Genomic DNA, 10,315 nt, shown 5'->3' with positions numbered 1-10,315 from the left:
TACTGGTCTGTAATTTTTTTATGATGTCTGTGTCTGGTTTTGGTACCAGTGTAATCCTGGCCTTATAGAATGAGTTGGGATGTATTCCCTCATCTTTTTAGAAAAGATTATGAGGACTTGGTGTTAATTTTTCTTTAAGTGGTTGGTAGAATACACCAGTGACGGTAATTGGGCTCAGCTTTTCTTTTTGGGAAGTTCTGTGATTACTGATTCAGTCTCCTTACTTATTATAGGTTTATTCAGATTTCTTTGTTTCTTCTTGAGTCAATTTTGGTGGAGTTTTGTCTTTCTAGGAATTTATTTCATCTTAGTTATCTAATTTGTTGACCTACAGTTGTTCATAGTATTTCCTTAATAATTTTCAATTCTGTAAAAAAAATGGTAATGCTTCCACATTTATTTCTGATTTTTGTTATTTAAGTCCTCAGATTTTTCCTCCTGTCAGTTTAGCTAATAAAGGTTTGTCAATGTTGTTGATCTAAAGAAAAAAAGAATCAACTTTGGGTTTTGCTGATTCTCTCTATTGTTTTTTTGGTCTCCATTTTATGTAATTTCTCTCCAACCTGTATTATTTAATACCTCCTCTGCTTGCTTTGGATTTAGTTTCTTCTTCCTATTTCCTAGTTTCTTAAGGCGGAAACTTATTGATTTAAGATCTTTCTTTTAAGAATATAGATATTTACAGATATATAAATTTCCCTCTAAGCACAGCTACAGCAGCAACCCATGAGTTATTGTGTATTGTGGGGTTTTTTGTTTGCATTGTGGTTTTGTTTTCATTCATCTCAAAGTATTTTCTAATTTCCTTTGTGATTTCTTCATTGATCCATTGGTTAGGATTTTGTTAATTTCCAGATATTTATGAATTTCTCAAATTTCCTTCTGTCAGTGATTTCTGACTTCATTCCATTGTGGTCAGAGAACATACTTTGTATAATTTTAATCTTTTTAAACTTAATGAGGCTTGTTTTATGCCCTAACATGTTCCATGTATACTTGAGAAAGATATGTAATCTTCTGTTGTTGAGTGTTTCGTAAATGGCTGTTAGGTCTAGCTGATTTATAGTGTTGTTCAAGTCTTTTATTTTCTTATTGGTCTTCTACCTAGTTGCCATATCCATTAGTGGATGAAGGGATATTGAAGTTTCCAACGATTGTTGTTGAGTTATATTTCTCCCTTCAATTCTGTCAGTTTTTGTTTCATGTATTTTGGGTCTCTGTTATATGTGTTTATTATGAAATCTTCCTGATGTTTTATCATCATAAAATGTCCTTTGTTATTAGTAACAATTTTTATCTTAAAGTCTGTTTTGTGTGATATCAATATAGTCACTCCAGCTCTCTCTTTGTAGCTGTTCGCATGGTATATATCTTTTTCCATCCTTTTACTTTCAGCATATTTGTGTCTTTGAATCTAAAGTGTGTGTCTTAGCGAAGCATATAGTTGGATCGTGCCCTACCTTTTACTTCAGCTAGCCCAGCTTTAATCTGGACAAGACCTAGGTAACAAAATCATTTTTGAGTTTCTTCTCCTTTGATGGATGAATAGTTAATCATACTGAATTTTGAGACTTATGCCAAGTTTTTTAAGGTCATTTCTTGATATAGTCTAATGCAAGGCAATTGAGACAGTTGAAGAGGAGGTTCATAAATAACATTTGGCTGACAAATATATAGTACCTAGTGAATCCATTGACCTGAATTTTAAAGGCTTTTAAAGCTATGATTACCGAGTCACAGCTTTGTGATTTTTAATAGACTAGGAAAATGAAAATGGCTCGTATTACTATGTAAAATGCTGTAAAAATCAAGATAAAAATAGAACACTATATGTCTTGATCTCAATATATCTTGTGATATTACTAATAATTCACCCATTTTTCTAGTATGAATTGTTTCATAAGGCAAGGAGATTGGGAATATATTTGACCCTAATGAAAGATACATTTTCTTTAATAATAATTAGATGAGGTAATTAAACTCATCTCCAGTTCTCATTCGTATCTTCACCCCTTATATACTAAAAGCCATTTGATTTACAAATTTCTGTGAGATCATTTATTTTTAAACTGCCACAGTAGGCAATTTTTAGTGTTCATGCCAGTGAGTGTTAGTGAAGTTATCTGTTAGACTAATAGCTTTAGGAAGAGAGAACTTTGTAGGTGATTGATAAAGGAAAGGGTCTAGGTTCCATCTAGCCCCTTGGGTTGGACGATGATTCCATATCCAGATAGGGATGAATTCGTGTAAAACTGAAGAACTTTTTTGTGTCTTTTATAGTATGTTTTCAAGTGATGATCTGTTGTTGGTGGTGCCGCGCTGAAATCCATAACTTGTTTTCTTTCTTTTCTTCCAGTTAAAGGCATTAGGGTTTCCTGAAGGACTTGTGATACAAGCATATTTTGCTTGTGAGAAGAATGAAAACTTGGCTGCCAATTTTCTTCTACAGCAAAACTTCGATGAAGATTGAAAGGGACTTCTTTTTTTTTTTTTAATCTCACACTTCACACCAGTGCATTACACTAACTTTGTTCACTGGATTGTCTGGGATGACTTGGGCTCATATCCATAATACTTGGTATAAGGTAGATTGTTGGGGGTGGGGAGGGAGGGAGCTAGGATATAGGGCAGGGATAAATACAGTGCATGTCTGCTTCAATTAGCAGATGCTGCAAATCCACAGTGTGTAAAATATACAACCAAAAATCAGCTTTTGCAGGTCTTTATTTCTTGTATAAAACAGTAGGTAACTTCCTAGGTTTCACTCTTTTTAGTGTGCTAGATCCAGAAGTTTAGTGTAATGCCCTGCTTTATATTTCTTTGACTTAACATTGGTTTCAGAAAGAATCTTTGCTACCTAGAATCTACAGTCTCTATTTCATGGCAACACTGGATAATGGCTTTGTGAAATTGAAAAAGTTTTGAAACAACTATAAACAGAAATGCCAAATTATTGATGGTTATTGTTGCTGCTTCAAATAAGTATGAAATTACTGTCAAGAAAGCCCATTCTTTTGTGTTAAATACTTGGGGGGGAGGGGAAACCTTTTCTTAAAATGAAAATAATTACTGCTATTTTAAAAATCTCTTGATCATTGAATGTGAGACCCTTCTAACATGATTTGAGAAGCTGTACAAGTATAGGCAGAGTTATTTTCCTGTTTACATTTTTTTGGTTTGTTTTGGGGAAAAATTGGTAGGTGTCTAATTACTGTTTACTTCATTGTTACATTGCAGTAAAAGTTTTAAAACCATCATTGCATGTTTGCTTTTGATGTATCCCTTTGTGAAATTAGCACTTTGGGGCCAATGGAGAAATGCAGCATTCACTCTCCCTCTCTTCCCTTCTCTCAGCAGAAATGTGTGTGTCAGCAAGTCGTGAGTTCAAACTGCTGCCTTTTTTAAAACCCACAAAATGCTGATTTAGTTAAAAATTAATGCAAATGTTTCAGAACTGGGTTTCTAATATTTGTAAATGTTTTTCTTCTTAGATAAAAGTCATTAGGATTATATTGTTTCCAAAAAGAAGGTGGACAAAACTATAATCCAGCATCTTTTATTACATTGGAAATTCTGGTGAAATCTTTTGGTAGGGTTGGGAGATGTGGCCGGGAAAGTACTTTGGAAAATATACAATCAGGATATCTCGTGGCATATTAAAAGAAAAATCTTAATAGCAGTGTTGACTTTTATTTGGACTTTTTTCCATCTCAGTTTTTTCTTTGGAATTTTCTTTCACTGGCATTGTTGTCATAAAGAGGGGGCAGATGTCTACTTGTTCAGTTTTTCAAATCTGTTTTCCTGAATATAAACAAGACTATTTAAAGAAATATTTTTTTTCCTGCCATCTGATACTGAGTTAAGATGAATTTGCACAGATTTCTCCCTGCATAATCTCTTGCAATAATCCTTAGTACTGTTTGGTGATGACTTTTAAGCTTTTACGTCATGCATTGGTAAACTGTCTCTTATGAAAATAAATGAACCTGATTTCTCCCCACAATGTTAATCATGTAGTTTAATCTTCATGTGTTTATTCTATAAACACAACAGGACTTTGTATTACCTATATGTTTTATAATGGATCATGCAAAATGTCTCAGGAGAATAAAATGAGGATTCGTAAATACGTTCATTCAAAGCAGAGCAATGAGTTGGGAAGAGGGGTGGCTTTTCTGATTGGTTAATGGAATACTTGCGTTTATTTTATGACATTTTTCTCTGTTACTTAATTGCTCAGAGCATAGCGAAAACTGGAAAAAAGGAAAAAAAAAAAAAAGCCTCTTCCTTACTCTGGAAAGTGACAACAGAAGTTGATGGCATGGAGCTTTTGTCCTTGGACAACAAAACTACAAATAGTGGGAATAATAATTACCAGAAGACAGTTCAGGCCAAGTTTTGACCAATTTTTTACAATACCTTGTTTATCTGCTTAAAGAACCAGTCAAGACACTATGAAAAAAATAGGCTTTTTGTGATTTTTTGCTGTTGTCTTTAATTTACACACAGTTTTGGTAAATCTCTTAATGTAAGTGACTATTTGACTTTGGAATTTTGCATTCAAGGTATTATGTCATCTATTTCTTGAAATGTTTTTATTGTTGAGTTGCTCTATGGAAAATGTAAGGAGGCTTAAGTTTGTTTGTTAAATTCTTATTGCCATCCTCAAGTCAAATATGTCTTTACATTGTTTAAAAATACTGAAGTGTTCCACCAGATCATTTTTCCTGTACTAGATGGCTAGGATTCTAGATAATTAATTATAAAATATTTTCAATACATCCAGCATTGCCTTCTCATTTTTTAAAGTGATTTTGCCATATAGAATCTTAGATTGAAAGTTGACAATGCCTCTATCACTGATACTTCTGTTTTCTTTAGTAAGTGGTGATTGTAGCGTGTAGAAGGCACTAGGTTGGTTTTATTGGGTCTCCTGTTTGTTTTCTCAACTAAAATATCAAAACAGAGATGGGATACTTTGTGGAATATAAATGAAGGTTCATGAGAGCTTATAGAGATTTTAGTAAATCCCCATTTTCCCCATACTTTTTGTTTTAAAGCAGCCAGCCTAAGACTGCTTACTACAAAATATTCAAAAGTAATCAATTTCAGGGACAAGGAGAGCATGACCTTTCAGTTGACCTCCCATGTCCATTTTGTTTCACTTCATTCTCCTAAGCCAGGGGTCGGCAAAGTACAGCCCCATGGGCCACATCTGGCTCACTGCCTGTTGTATGGTCCATGAGCTAAGAATGGTCTTTGTATTTTTAATTGGTTTAAAAAATTATGTGTGAAAATTAAGGTTCAAATTTCAGTGTCCATAAATAGTTTTATTGAAACACAACCATGCTCATTTCTTTACGTGTTGTCTGTAGCTGCTTTTGTGCTAAGGAGGTTTGATGTTGAATAGTTGCAACAGAAACTAAGGCCTGCAAAACCTAAATAATTACCGTCTGACCCTTTACAGAGAAGGTTTGCCATCCCTGTTCTAAACTGCAACTAGCTCATCATATGTTAAATTATATGATGCTTTTTATTCCTTTTGGCATTCCTGGCCTCTTGACTGCAGGTCTTACTTAGCTTCACTCTGGTCTGCTTGTTACTATCACAGTTTCTCTCCCGAGGAGTGGGACCACCCCCATGTCTCCACTATTGAAAGAGCATTGTGTGCCTGATGTGCTGACCTAGCACGTATGTGGTGCCTTGAAATTCTTTGCTGTTGCTACAGTATTCGTTGCTTTTATAGTAAGATAATGAAATTCAGCACTAAGCACACTATCAAAAGCACCTGGCATAGTGATGAATCAACCAGAACAGAAAAGTCCAATGAATCTTTGGGCCCTGGGATCAGAATTGGGGCAATTGAACAGCTGGGAAAAGTGAGTAGAACCCTAGAGGAAGAAGTGTAGCAGTTGGACCTGTTTGGGTGGTGGACTAGTTTCTAGAACTGTGTGTGGGTAGCGGGGAAGAGACGATGGGAAGGGCAGTGACAAAGAGGCAGAGAGTGAAGACTTGGACTTGCTAAGAAAAAGCACTGTGCAGTAATGTTTTAGAAACCATGGGGACTGTGATAGTTGGTTGTTAAAGGCCTCCCCTGTCATGATGTAGTTAGATTTGGAAAACAGTGGTTCCTTCAAGTAGAGTTTTCACTGTGGAGTTGAGGCTGGGAGCACCAGAAACATCAGTGATGACAAATTTGCTTCATGTGTGGTGCTGCCGATTCCAAAGTGCATGGTATACGGTCTCTCTGCCATTGAGCTTGAAATACTATGACAGAGATCATTTGAATAGTAAAGGATCCTCCCATAGGTATCAAGGAACTTGTCTTCCAGGAGCATGAATTAGGAAATAGTCTCCCGGACTTCTGCCTCTCACTCAATTTTCTTGTTGATCCTTTCTCACTTGACTTAGAATGAATTATAGCTGTTTAGAGGCAGCAGTCCACTCTGGCTCATGAGGTGGTCTTCAGGACACCTGGGGAACCTGGCCTCAACCCTCAGCCCAAGCAGCCTCCTCACCCTCCTCCTCCCAGTGTTCTGTACAGTACCATGTTTGCTGTGATTCAAATATTGGGAAGCTCCATCCTACACTTGTACTAAATAACTCTCTAGACGGGCCTCCTACCTATTAATGGCCTTCCACACTTAAGCATAAGCATGTGTCTGTCAGGACTGGGTACTGCCTATAGAATAGCCACCTTAAGGCTCAAAGGATGTTCAGTGTGGATCCTGGTTTGGTTATTTTTGGCTTATATCTCTAACAAAGTCCAAAATTTTGGTCTCAAAACTGCTCATAAAGTGTTTGGCTGTTAATTACAGAAGCCAATCTGGGTTTTATTATTCTGCAATAGCAGATTAGAAGAACACTTGATAAATTAATTAAAAATTGGATAAGAAGAGAAGGAATGGGGCTGGTGGGGATATGCCTTAGAACAACTTGGGGTTAGGGTTCTTATTTTTTAAAGATTTTATGAACCCCGGAGTGATTTTTATGCATTTTAGATTAGGGGCTTTTTTTTGGTTTTTGTTTTCAGATTTTTGATCAGGCCTTCTGCTTATTTGACAGCATTGTGACTAATTCTTATATTGTTTCCAGTTCTAAGGAAATTAAAGTTAAATATTTTACTGAACTTATTTAATTGTATTATATATTCATATCTTTAACTTTGGTGTTATAATTTTTACACCATATTTGCACTTCTGCAAAGAGCATTGACAACTTTTTCATCCTTAAACAATTTCAAACTTACAGAAAAGTTGAAGGAGCAGCACAGAGCTCCTGTTTATCGCCCCATCCCCCACTTCCACTCCCCAAACCCATTTAAATTTTGCAGTTGACTCAGTAATTCCTTCCATGGCAAAAGGATCCAATCCACGAAAACATGCTGCATTTAGTCTCCTCCAATCCATATTCTTTCTTGGTTTTTGATCTTTATTACCTTAATTTTCTAAGGTTACAAGTCAGTCCTCTTATGGAATGCTCCAAAACATATGTTTGGTGTTTGTCTCTTCGTGACTAGACTCAAGTTAGGCATATTTGAAAGTGCTGCTCTGCTCTTGCACTGCATCCCATGAGGTGGCACAAGGTATCAATTTGTCCCATCACTAATAATGTTCACTTTGATCATTCAAGGAAGGTGGTGTCTGCCAGGCTTCACCGAACAGTTGCTCTTTGTCCCATTTATTTAATAAATATTTTATGGGCAGGTATTTTGAGACTGTAAATATCTTTATTTCTCTTCAAAATTTACCCATTAGTTTTAGTATTCGCTGATATTTCTTGCCTGAATTTTTTCTAAGTTGATTGCTAAGGTGATTTTTAAGTTACATAATTCTGCATTTATTAGGTCGTATTCTCCTGTATTCTGACATTCTCTTTACCCCACTTAAAATTTGCTTGTCTATGGAATCAGATTCCTCTTACTCAACAATAGGCGATCCATTACTATCGTTACTTCAGTGCTCGAATTGTCCCAGGTTTTGCCATTATGTATATTCTTAAAGCTGGCTTCTATGTTTGGCATGCCCTTATCACTCTTGAGTACTTCCTTCCTTTCTGGCACAGCAGTATATTCCAGGTTCCTGTACTTTCTGCCACCCAGCCCTGGAATTCACCATTTCTTCAAGGAGCTCTGGGTCCGTTTCATGATTATATTTAGAAACCAAAACTTTGTGCTAGATGTGCTTACTACTTCTTAATTCTGCTGCTCCCAAGCTATCTGGGTAGGCTTATAAAAAATAACACACATGTAGACACATTAGTGTCTGTACTTCTATATAGATAATTGAAAACTTAAGTTCACAAAGGTACCTTTAATTCGAATCCAACACCACAATGTTCCTTATGTCTTCACCCTTTTCGTATTTCTCCTTTCTTAGATAGTGAGAAACTTGGCACCCGTTATGCTCAATAGGTTTACTTATTTGTCATCTCCCCTGTGTGTAACCAGTCTTAGGCATTCAGCTGCCTTCTTTTGAGTGCTAAGCTGCCACCCTCCTTGGCCACTTTCTTTGCACAGCATTAATATTTTACATGTTATTTTTCATTGGACTAAAATGGAGGCAAAAATGTGTTTAGGTGATTTCTGAATTTAGCAGCCCAGTTACAGACCCACTACACAAGAGAAGGCCTTATTTATTCTGGTCCATTGGCTGTGCCACCAGATCATTCTCAAGATGTCCTGGAATCTCAGCACGTGGAGTCAAAATGCTGGGTGAGTTTTCCCAGTTACCTTCTGTTGGGGCTTGCGACAGATGCTCTTGGTGGTAAAGGAGACTGCAGGAGGAGCAGGCTGGAGGAGACTGCGGCCCACACACTGAACTGTTCGCAGTTCCCTCCAGGAACTGCTCTGTCAAATCTTAGTCTTGGCACGTGCTGCTTCCCTGGTTCATACATTTCAGCAAGTAATGAGCAGTCACCTAGGGCCAGGCATTTGGTTTGGAATTGTTCCCACCTTTTATCTTGCTAATTCCTCAGTATCCAAAACCATACAAGGCCCTTCTTCCAGGCAGCATTCCGGTGACCCCCTTTTTCCTCCAATTTGGGTCAGAGACTTCTCTGTTTTCTCAGCCACTTGTAAATACGTACTATAGATGTGAAACACACAAACTAAGATGGTGAATGAGAGCATCTGGCGAGTTTCTTTGAAGTCAATGGCTGTGCCTTTCATCCCTGTGAAGGGCTGGACCAAAGAGGTGGCCAGTCAATATTGGATGGGTAACCAGGCAATGAACAAATAATTGGGACTAAGTTTGTCATCCTTCCTGTAGCTGTAGGCTCTCCTTACCTCTTCTGCCACCCCTTCAGTTTTCAAAGCCAACTGAGTTGAGCAACAATGAATATAGTATCCCGAAGGCTGCTCTGCTTTTCTTTCCTCAGCCCAGGGACCTTTGTGCCAGATCCTGAAAGACCTGACACATACTATAGCAGACTTCTGTTGATGAATTCCAAATGGGTTTACATCTGAGACTTAGACGGAGAGCAGACCAACAGCTGCACTCCAGGAATCTCATGCTGAAACCAGGTCGCAGGGACTTGGGCTCGGTTGGGCTTGGGTTTCTGTCTTCAATCCAGCACCACCTGCGTGACTTCAGCCATGTCACTCTGGTTTTTCCTTTGTAAAATACAGCCTGCCTTCTAGGCTGCTGGTGGGACTCAGGTGACAAGAGTGCATTGGGAACCATCTTCACCAAGGCCGGCTTGGTCATTGACGTGGAAGCTGACTGCCGACACTGAAGTCTGGGAGAAGTTCCCTTCCCTTCTCCAATGATGAAAAGGTTGCCACTGCAGGAGTGAGAGTGTGGCTGACTGTGCCTCTTTATCCTCTCTGCTTCAGTGTTGCCTCAACTTTCCCAAGAGGTTGGTGGGCTTCCTACCCAGCTGGGCAGCATGGCTCAAACATCTGGGCTTTCAGGCACGGAAGGTATTGATTTCTATGAACTGTTTTTGAGCAATGCTGAACTTTCTCTTGTCATTTTCTAGGCCAAGGGATTGGCAGCTGCATCTCACCTCCGGATCAAATTTGGCAGAGAACCCAGGAAACCTGCCTGATAAAATGCTCAGTGTTCCTTTCAGCCATCCCAAAGGACTCTATTCTCAGTGTTTTCTTTTGATTTCTGACAGTCTTTCCAATCTGCCAGAGGCACAGGAACTCAGATTCAGGAGGGGTCTGTGATTGCCATTCAGTGATCAAACTCAGTGCCTCTAATGCCTGATCTCTGGCCTCCACTTGAACACAGCAAGTGACTTGGCACTCACCACTGCCAGCCCAGACTTTTTATATTTCAGACACTTGAGTGATTATCAGGTTTTCCCC

This window comes from Pteropus vampyrus, unplaced genomic scaffold, assembly GCF_000151845.1.
Source record: "Pteropus vampyrus isolate Shadow unplaced genomic scaffold, Pvam_2.0 Scaffold103, whole genome shotgun sequence".
Classification (NCBI taxonomy): Eukaryota; Metazoa; Chordata; class Mammalia; order Chiroptera; family Pteropodidae; genus Pteropus; species Pteropus vampyrus.
This window is presented reverse-complemented; position numbering follows the sequence as displayed.